Source organism: Triticum aestivum, chromosome 5A, assembly GCF_018294505.1.
Source record: "Triticum aestivum cultivar Chinese Spring chromosome 5A, IWGSC CS RefSeq v2.1, whole genome shotgun sequence".
Classification (NCBI taxonomy): domain Eukaryota; kingdom Viridiplantae; phylum Streptophyta; class Magnoliopsida; order Poales; family Poaceae; genus Triticum; species Triticum aestivum.
In genome coordinates this window covers 448,414,733-448,426,151 of record NC_057806.1, presented here as the reverse complement: position 1 = coordinate 448,426,151, position 11,419 = coordinate 448,414,733, and positions in this window count along the sequence as shown.

Here is an 11,419-nt window from a genome sequence, read left to right as displayed (position 1 = left end):
GCAATCAGGTGTTGGGGATATAGGGGAAGCATAATATCTCACCCAAACTAACAAATCCTACATCCAGCCGTATCCATACTTCAACACATAACCAAGAAACCTTTGGAAATCATTTACCTCAACCCTTGAAAAGCATCTGTTATACGAGTTATGGCAATACTCCCGAACTCTCGCCCCAGTACTGGGTGGCGTCGAGGTTATCTCACCAACAACTGCATGAAGGAGATTTTCGATGTCGGCGAACTCAGGTATTCCAGAACTGCGACGATAAAATTGTGACGACAACACCTCGGAGCTCAACTCCCCGGGGCACTGCCACAACCCCTAAATGCCAGGAGGCACCAAGAACAATGTTCTAGTCACAAAACCATCGGAACGATTCCAAGATACCCGCGTGATCCTAAAAAACAATTGGTGAAATTTGAGGAGAGAAGAGTCAAAACTCTACGTCAGGAGGCCTCACCAGAGCGATGAAGGGACTGAGGAGTAAAAAGAATCCTACTCGTCGATATATATAATCCTATAAGACTCAAAACATTTTTCTAGACTCAACAACGCCAGCAATTCGATCAAGCAGGGGGCTCCTAAGTCGGGGAAGGCTCTGATTACCAACTTGTAACACCCACGATGCGGCTATATCTCCCACGTGTCGGAGCACGACTTAGAGGCATAACCGCATTGTAGGCATGTCGCAAGAGGGGTAATCTTTACACATCCCATGTACTGAATAAGAAAGGGATAAAGAGTTGGCTTACAATCGCCACTTCACACAATATATAAATATAGCATTACAACATCCAGATACAATCAAGGTCCTACTACAGAACCAAAATAAAAGAAGACTACCCCTAATGCAAAATATCCCCGATCGCCCCAACTGGGCTCCACTACTGATCAACTGGAAACGGAACAACATAACGAACACGATCTTCATCGAGCTCCTCCTTGAGCTCGGTTGCATCACCTGCACGGTATCATCGGCACCTGCAACTGGTTTTGGAAGTAATCTGTGAGTCACGGGGACTCAGCAATCTCACACCCTCGCGATCAAGACTATTTAAGCTTATGGGTAGGGAAAGGTAGTGAGGTGGAGCTGCAGCAAGCACTAGCATATATGGTGGCTAACTTACGCAAATGAGAGCGAGAAGAGAAGCAAAGCACAATCGTGAACTAGAAGTGATCAAGAAGTGATCCTGAAACTACTTACGTTCAAGCATAACTCCAACATCGTGTTCACTTCTCGGACCCCGCCGAGAAGAGACCATCACGGCTACACACGCGGTTGACGCATTTTAATTAAGTTAAGTGTCAATTTCTCTACAACCGGACATTAACAAATTCCCATCTGCCCATAACCGCGGGCACGGCTTTCGAAAGTTCATAACCCTGCAGGGGTGTCCCAACTTAGCCCATCACAAGCTCTCACGGTCAACGAAGGATATTCCTTCTCCCAGGAAGACCCGATCAGGCTCGGAATCCCGGTTACAAGACATTTCGACAATGGTAAAACAAGACCAGCAAAGCCACCCAGATGTGCCGACAAATCCCGATAGTAGTTGCACATATCTCGTTCTCAGGGCACACCGGATGAGCAAGACGTCAGGTTGGCATAAACCCTGGTTGCCCAGGGGGCGCCGGACATCGCTCAGGTTGGACCAACACTTAGAGAAGCACTGGCCCGGGGGGTTAACATAAAGATGACCCTTGAGTCTGCAGAACCCAAGGGAAAAGGGCTAGGTGGCAAATGGTAAAACCAAGGTTGGGCCTTGCTGGAGGAGTTTTATTCAAGGCGAACTATCAAGGGGTTCCCATTATAACCCAACCGCGTAAGGAACGCAAAGTCAAGGAACATAACACCGGTATGACGAAAACTAGGGCGGCAAGAGTGGAACAAAACACCAGGCATAAGGCCGAGCCTTCCACCCTTTACCAAGTATATAGATACATTAAAGTAAACAGTATATATAGTGATGTCCCAGCAATAATCATGTTCCAACAAGGAACAAACTTCAACTTCACCTGCAACTAGCAACGCTATAAGAGGGGGCTGAGCAAAGCGGTAACATAGCCAAACTACGGTTTGCTAGGACAAGGTGGGTTAGAGGCTTGACATGGCAATATGGGAGGCATGATATAGCAAGTGGTAGGTATCGCGGCATAGCAAAAGAGCGAGCAAACTAGCAAGCAAAGATAGAAGTGATTTCGAGGGTATGATCATCTTGCCTGAGATCCCGCAAAGAAGAAGAACGAGTCCATGAAGAAGATAAACGGACGAAGTCGAACGGATCCTCATAACTCCGGAATGGAACCGAAGCTAACGAGGGAAACAACCCGGAAAGAAGCAAACAATATAGTAAACAACCATCACATAAGATGGCATGATGCACAACCAAGTATGATGCATGTCCGGTTTAAATATGCATGGCATGGCAAAGTGCACAAACAACTCTACAAGTTAAGTGGAGCTCAATATGCAACGAGTTGCATATTGACGAAACACCACGTCAATTATTTAGTTCTCTCCCGTTTAGGTACCCAACAATATTAAATGTTGTTAAACATGGCAAGAGATGAAGCAAAAGTAAACTAAACAATCTAAGCAATTTAAATGGGGTCGGAAACAACAACAACAACAACAACAATTCCGGTAAAACCCCATATGCATTTAGCAAATTGGTGCAACAACAAAGTTAAACATTTAAATGTTATTATCATGATGCGAAGGACATGTTCAAGATTATGCAATTTTAATGAAAATTTTGATAAGAGCATTATGAAGCATTTTGTCATCATGGCGGAAACGAAAAGTGGTGCCACGACAACGATAACAGTAACGGTGCCACGGCAACGTTCCGATTCCGGTACTTGATTGAGATACTGATGCAAAGGGGAAGTGTGCGGGTGCGTGCAAAAGATGGTGGGGCGCTCCCAGATACCGGGTGTCCCATGAATCGACGACGGTGTCAAATGAGGGAACAGCTAACGTTCACGGGCGGATTACAACAACCAACATGCATCTCATACAACTCATGCACACGGTCCAAGAGTGGTCGTCTCGGGGTTATACCTTCGAAGCGTGCCTTTTCAGAACGGATCAAGTTCATAGCGGATGTACGCGTTCTCGCGACGGTAGTGGAAGTAGTGGTACATGTTCGTTTCGGATAGGAACTTGATGAATCCACGGTCGATGGTAGTTGTATACTTAGTCTTGTCGGATCCACAGTTCGTTGGGCAACGGTAGTCGTACACTTTCATAGATGTTCAAGGCTGTCAGTAGGGGAGCTCGCCGTATTGCGATGATAGTGGTACAAGGTCGTTGGGGTACTTGTCGGTCCGGTCTTGACGGTCTCGTTTGTGTGACGGTAGTCGTACTAGTCGACCGTAGTGGAACTTGACGGATCCGAGCTCTTCAAGGGTCGTCGTGGTACTCGTTCACGTTGTAGTCGTACATGTACTGTGGTCGAGGTCTTGGTGGACTTGCAGGCCTTGGCGATTCCGGAGACGCCGGTAGAGGTACTAGACGCGACACTGTAAACTAGTACACTTTCAGAGAGGACTTCTCCATGAAACCCAAAATGAAACAGCCCCAAACGGAGGCAACAGAGGCGGAGACGCACGAGGATAGCGAGGTGGTGGTCCCGCGGCAACAGGAGGTCGACGGCGGCGCGGCACAGGAAGAACAACAGCAGGACGGGGTGGCTACCCTCACCCTTAGCATGGAGCAAGGGAGGCTGGAGGTGCCATGGACCTCGGGCGCACGAGGAGGAGCAGGGAAAGGAGGTCGGGCGGGCGACGTGCTTGTGCAGCAACGGCCAAGGTCGTGGGCGGCGGAGGTTCGGCGCTGGAGAAATAGGAAGGCCACGGCAGAGGAACGGGACTCCAGCGACGAGGTGCAGCAGCGGCATCGGCCATGGAGGACGGCGGCGCTGAGGCGGGGTAGAGCAGAGGGGGCGACGGGCGTGAGGATGGAATGGGCTCCCGGCTCTGCAGGCTTCAGGTGGAGGAGGAGAAGGGGCGCGCTGGGGTGAGGCTCGGTCGCGTCGGGGTCCTGGAGGGGATTGGGCGCGGGGGTCCTCCCCTGGCTCGAGGTGGAAGGGAGGAAAGGGAGACGAGGGGAGGAAGAGCGAGGGGGATCGGGACGATTGGATCGAAAGACGGGATTTTCGGCAGTGCAAGGGAAGAGACGAGGGAGAGAGTGAGAGTGGCGAAGGGAAACGGGCAAGTTGCGGTCGGCCTAGGGTTAGAATGGTGGGCTTAGGAGGGCATATGGGCCTGGGAGGCCGGCACTGCTAGGAGGCCCAAGTGGCCAGAGGCGGCTGGGCTCCCTTCTCCCTCCCTCTTCTCTTAAAAAAACTTATTTTCTTTAACAGAAAAGAAGTTAGAGAGAGGAAAAGAAAGAGAGGGTTAGGGACGGATTTTGCGCATGGGGATAATATTCCCAGACTCGCAAAAATGTGTATGGTCCAAGAAAAATGGAGTGGCCATTTTTCAAAGTTTAAATACAAACTCATTTGATTTAAATTCAAATGGTTCGAATATGAAGTGAGGGTTAGGAAGGTCCAAAAATGTTCGGATTTTTGGTGGAGCTCCGGAAAACGATGAAAGAATATATGGCAAGGTTTGAGGAGCAACTCGAAGCAGAAAAGACTTGAGAGTTACATTGCAAGTGTGTCACGGTAATTCCACAAGAATGGAAATATTTATAATAGCTCCCTAATATCGGGAGGATATGTTATAAAGAGAAGTCACCCTTCCCTCGGTTTAAATGGACCGAAGATCCATGCAATTTACTTAAGTGAGTTTTTAGTTGGCTTTCAGAAAATGATGGCATTATGACATGATGCAATGCACATGATGCAACGAACCAAAAAGAATCACCCGACAACACTCGGAAACATGGAAGGCATCTGAAGCTCCGGTCTTGGGGCGTTACAATCTTCTTCCCCGCTCGCGCGAACTTGACGAGGCTAGGTTGTAGGGTGACGAGCTTGAGATGTGAGTGGTTGAGATCTTCGCACACGCCCTAGAGTTCGAACCATCTTGGGTCTGCAGAGCCCTGAATCCGACATAGATGCTCTTAGTTGACCGAGCTGGGAGGTGTCTACTGTCTATCCAGCGAGCATATGCACGTCGCTGGTTCCGTGCCAATGGTTGGTGCCTGCCGTGGACCGTGGGAGTTTCTTAGCTATTCACACCATTCTTTGGTGATTCTTTGATTGGTTGGTTTGTTCTTTGAGATTGTATAAATGTAAACCACAAGTCATTTTGGGTTGTACAAATGACCAACTAAGATTGTGTTTCGGTTATAGTGCGGTCGTGCTTCTGTTTTGAGGAGAGACTTTTTTGTGATGTTGAGGAGAGACTTTTGTGAACACAATTCGTTTATATCATGAAACCTTCCATCTCTTCTATCCAGCGGTAGGGGCGGCACTCCTTTGTCCGGAGCAGGAGGGCTGATGGCCCTCTTCGATGAAAATTCGGTGGAGACTTTGATGCATAGTTTGGTGGTTTTCCCCGGGAGACACGAGTTTGCTGGGTGTCGGCTCTTAGCTTTTTTCTTTGTTGTGGTTCAGTCACTTATGTGCTTCTCTTCGATGACAAGCGTGTGGGGTCTAACAGCACATTCCTGGTGCTTTGTTGGCTGTGTTGTTTGTGTAGTTTTTTTGACCGACTTGTATGAGGCTTTCCTCTACACCTTGTATTGTTCGGCCGTGTGGGAAGAAAGTCTAATTATGCAAAAGCGTAGCAAGTTACCGTCATGAATTTGGCGAGGGCTGGTTCGCCTAAAATGTCTTTGAGCGCCTAGTATAGGGGTTTGTTAGTTACTTACTTCACACCATTCTTTGATTGATTGGTCTGTTCTTCTTGGATTGGTATGATTGATTGTTTTTTTATCGGATTGGATATATAAATTACGTAAGCTAAGATTACAATGACAACTCGAGGTTAAGATGGGACTCGCAAAGGCAAAAGACCTAGTCGTCGCCAGCTTCTCCGACCCTCTCGCCATCACCAGAGGGCTTCGGTTGGCAAAGCTCGCACAACGACAACAACAGCGGCGGGGGAGGGTCTATTCAAAGGGAGTTTAATGCGGCGGGGTTGACCAACTGCGTGGATGTTCGGCCAAGTGGCGGTGGTTCTGGACCGGCAATACTCGCTAGCGATGTTGACTATGTCAACGGCGTTCAGACACTAGTACTCCCTTCGTTTCTTTTTAGTGTGCATATAAGGTTTGATCAAAGTCAAGCTTTGTAAAGTTTGACTAACTTTATATTAAAAAATATAAACATTAACAATATGAAATCAATATTATCAGATGCACCACAAAATGTATTTTCATACTATATAATTTCAATATTATAGATATTCATATTTTTAATATAAATTTGATCAAACTTTGTGTAGTTTGACTTTGATCAAATCTTATATGCGGAGTAAAAAGAAACGAAGAGAGTATACAAAAGGCTACTAGCGACATGCCAAATTGAAAATCAGTGGTACATGGGCCCAACACCACTAGTATCACATAGTTCAAATAAACACCACTAGTATCATGCCACAATTACAAAACTTTCCAGCGGCGTGCGACCCTTGACAAATCTACTAGTAGCGTGTGCCATCGTGTCTCAGATATCCTCTCTTTCTGCCCATCTCATTGACACGTGGGGCCCCATGTCAGATAACCCCTCATGTGTTGGATACAAAAATTAGTTGGAACATTAATTTAACTAAACATAATCAGATATATTGATTAGTTATTAATTAAAATTACATTACACATCCAAGATTTGAACACCACTATTCAAATCAAATATATATATAACTGAACTAATCTCGCCGGTTGGTGAGCCATATAGTTTATTGTCGCAGCCGGACAACCATCGACTGCCTACTCGCAGTCATCTAAAATGAAGACGACGGCCTTGCCAGAGCAGGAACCAGAGGCCTCTGCATCGTGGGAGACAGGGCGCCAGTGAATCTGGAGAGTGGAAACGAATGAAAATAATGTGTGATTGTTGCGAACTAAAATGTAAACTACAAAGGTGAAGTAAAAGCAGCGCGGAACGTGAGTAATGGTTGTTGGAACCGATAGGATTAAAGTGTTCCCAGATAGTCCGAATTCCACACTAGTATATATCTATCACGGCCGACGTCGATGCATAATTCTAGTCGATTCCTAACCAACTTTTTATATTTCTCGTTTTGGGCGGAGCCAAGTACATATATGTGTATACACGCAGTAGCCCTATATCTCATACAACACTACCATTCGTCTTCACTCCAGTTACAGAATGGTAATTAAGGGTCTATTAAAAGAGGTCTCCGGTTTTCCCCTGCCGCAATGATCTGGGAAAAAGGGAGGTCAGCCCTGCCACTAACCTATCTCCTCAACCGGCCTTCCCGTCAGTAGTAATTAATAACCTTCGCCCAAAAGAGACACATGTTGGATGGTCGACTTCACCCAACATCAAGAAAATTATTAGCATAACTATATAAAGAGTATATCAAATCCTAATATCACACGATCTTAAGCACACTTGGGTTCCTGCATATCCCCTAGAACTAGGAAAACTACTCGCACATCAAGAGTACAAACACCACATAATGGATCATAATGAACATTGTGATTTCACAAAAGTAATACAAAAGTGAATGCATACTAACTATTGTATTAAAGTGAGATGAAGATGGGAGGATGATGAACAAGATGATGGTGATGATGCCCTGTGGCAGCGGAGTCCTTGGATCAATCCCCCCTCCAGAATCCTTCCAAAGGCTAGGGTTCTGCCTTCTGAGCGTATTTCTGGATGTGTTCTTTTGTTTCTCCCCGATCTGAAAACATAGGGGCGAAGTACTTAACCAGGTAGACATGGCGGCGATGACCGCTGGTACAAGGACGTCATCTTTGGCTCTGGAGCCTCCTGCATTACTTGTTTCTTCTAACTCCTCTTTTTGTGGTATGTTTCTATCACATTGATTAACATGATTTATCACCATAAAATGGTCTTATTTCCTTAAGCTCCAAATAATTCATGTACTTCGTATCATGATGAGAACACACAAAAGAATGTGCACGGACACAGTAAAATCCGAATAGGCTACAACATGAATTTAAAGACAAATATTATCATACATTTTGGACTCATCAACCTATAGAAACCCGATGGGTTGCAAGGAAGACTGGTAGCACGCATCAAGGCTACCTTACGAAGCAACCATTCAAATTTATTTTCTCTTCGGATAGGGAGAGACGTCGCCACTAGGCAGCTATGTCTCTATTTCGGCCAGCAGATCCAAGTCAGCAATCTCACACACGTAAGAAATCACTGGAAAATCAAATCGCATTGCCATGCTTTCCAAAATACGAATTACAAAAGATGCAATAGAACACATCATGTACACATGAATCAACAATAGAACATAAAAAACTACAGCAAAAAACCACAGACAAACACAACATACGAATAATCCAACAAGAAGAAAATCAATTATAGCAGAGACACAAAAAGTAGCAGAACACTGCTAGTCTCCGTAGAGTTGCTAGACTTCACTGAAGAGAAAGGGTGAAGTAGTATAGTAGTAGATAGTATTTCTCTCAGTTAAGAATCAAGGTTTATCGAAACAGAAGGAGACAACACACAAACAATGTAAACAGTACCTACACACACAAAGCAAATGCTTGCACCCAGCAAAGGCAAGGGGTTGCCAATCCCCTTGTTCTTGCCAATTGTAAGGATTAAATCTGATAGTGATATGTAAACAAATAAAATAAAACAACGAGCATTTGTAGGATTCTTAGTAATAATGGAGAATGGACTTGGTGGACATAGGTTCACTAGAGGCATCTCTCTCGTAAGAATAGCATCGGTGGGTAAACAAATTACTGTTGGGCAATTGACATAATTGCGCATAGTTATGATTGTGATTCTTTATGACATGATTCATATATAGGCATTACGTCCGTGACAAGTAGACCATTAAACTTACTGACTCCTGCTACTACTACTCCATCCCAAGACCGCTATCTAGCATGCATCTCAAAGTATTGAGTTCATGACAAACAGAGTAACACTTTAAGCAAGATGACATAATATAGACAAAATAAGACCAAGCAATATGTTCAACCCCATCGTTTTATCCTTAATAGCAAAATACAATATGTGCCTTGCAACTCCTCCCATCATAGAGTAAGGACACTACAAAATTGAAACCACTACTATGCTCCACTCCCTCTAAAGATCTAATCATCCATTTGGCCACAGAAGACTCGTAGATCGGGAAGTATACATAGCTATAAAATCGCACATAAATAAATCTCAATAGACTCAAATAGTTTCAATGAATAATCTGATCATAAAGCGATAATTTGTCGGATCCCAACAAACATACCGCGGGAATTACATCAAATAGATCTTAGAGGAGATCATTGTATTGAAGATCAAGAGAGGGAGAGGGGGAGAGAAAGAGGGAGAGGGAGAGAGAGATCTATCTACTGCTATGGACTTGTAGGTCCTGAAGGAACTACTCACATATCATCATGGAGGCAGCAAGGTCGATGAAGATTGCCTCCCCAATGGTTCCCCCCTCTAGCAGAGCACTGGAAAAGGCCTCCAGATGGGATCGCGAAAGAACAAAGGCTTGTAATAGCGGTAAAATTGTTTTGGGTCTCACTTCGGTTTTTTTAGAAAATTAGGGAATTAATAGACCATGAATTAGGTCAAATGGATACTCAGGGGGGCCACAAGCTTGCATGGCACTCCCCTATAGGGCGCGCCCCTTGAACTTCTGGAGCCCTTGTGGGTCTTCTGATCCCTCCCCGAAGCTTCTAAGGTCTCTTCTAGTCTAGAAAAATCATCATAAAGTTTCATCATGTTTGAACTTCGTTTGGTGTGGTTTTTCTGCAAAATGAACAAATAGGAAAAATAGGACTTGACACTGGGCACTAAGTTAATAGGTTAGTCTATCAAAATAATATAAAATGCCATACAAGAATGATAATATAATAGCATAAAACAATGAAAAACTATAGATATGTTGGAGACGTACCAAACACCCATGAAGAAATCAAACGAGCAAACCTTGACGCAGCGAACACAAACAACGAGGATAGACAAACCGAAGAGATAGCTCATGCCAAAGAGCAGAAGTCCAAGAATAGGTGCGGCCGAACGACGATAAGAAGCTCACAAATATTTGTAAGCACACGGGGAAAGAAAACGACCGGTGAGCGTGTATAAGATCCTCAGCTACCTCATGGGAGGGCCAACGGGGAAGCTCACAAAACCCCTTCTATTCCAGGGAAGCGAAGTGAGAGGAAGCTGTCATGATTTGTTAGATGTGAGATGAGGTGCGTGAAGGAGAACATGGCGCTTAGAAAGAAAATGATATAAGGAAGCAAGGGCGCCTAGGGCTTCAAGCTGCAAACACCCCCTAGGGCTGCAAGGACATCAAATTCAGCAACCGGAAATAAAAGCCAGGCACACACCGACATGCAGACCACAAGGATAAACTGGCTAGCCATAGAGAAAGGAGGAGCTAAACAATCGAGCAGACGGTGTGCTTTTACCCATCGTATCAAATGGCAATAGCCACATTCAATGGACCCACTCATCGAGTTGTCGACCCCACACATTGTCACACGGAGCTGGACGATGGCTCGATGCCAAAAAACATCTGGGTGGACTGGAAAAAAAGTATCGAAGCAACAAGACAGAAAACCACAAGGGTTGTTACACGACCCATCCCACCCCCGCCCACCACGTACGAAGAAGTTAAGGTCAAAAACGTCTTCATCCATCGAGCAAAACGGTGACCCATTTGAGCAATCGGCTCAACACACTAGCAAGCAGACCCATATCATAAACCAACTCCAATAAGAAGTTGGGTAGGCTAGGAGTGAACACTGGAGCCCCACATCGGACAAAAAGGAAAAATGTTTATCATAAACCAACTCCAAGACGAACGTTACCAATCCAATCCCATGCCCACCCACCAAATGCCCTTAGCCATTGGAACCGTCCACCCGACCACACCCCCATGACAAATTGGCTCAACACCATCAGGATCGGTCACCCAACATGCAGGCATGAGGCATGTATTTGACTAAAAACACACCGACACATCCAGAAGACATCAAAGACTACAAGAATGCCTCGAAAAAGAAAGAAAAAGAATACATGAACGAAAGAATCTGGCTGACAAACCGAATAGTGAACGAAAGCATCCAGATGCCAAACCGAATAGCCATCCGACCGAAAACCCCATGACAAATGGCCTCAACCATAAGAACCGACCACCCAATACACGAAGACGATAAAGGAAACATGAATGAGAATCTAGTAGGCAAACCGAATAGTGAACGAAAGGATCTGGTTGCCAAACCAAACTGAATAGTGAATGAAAGCATCTGACCGCACAA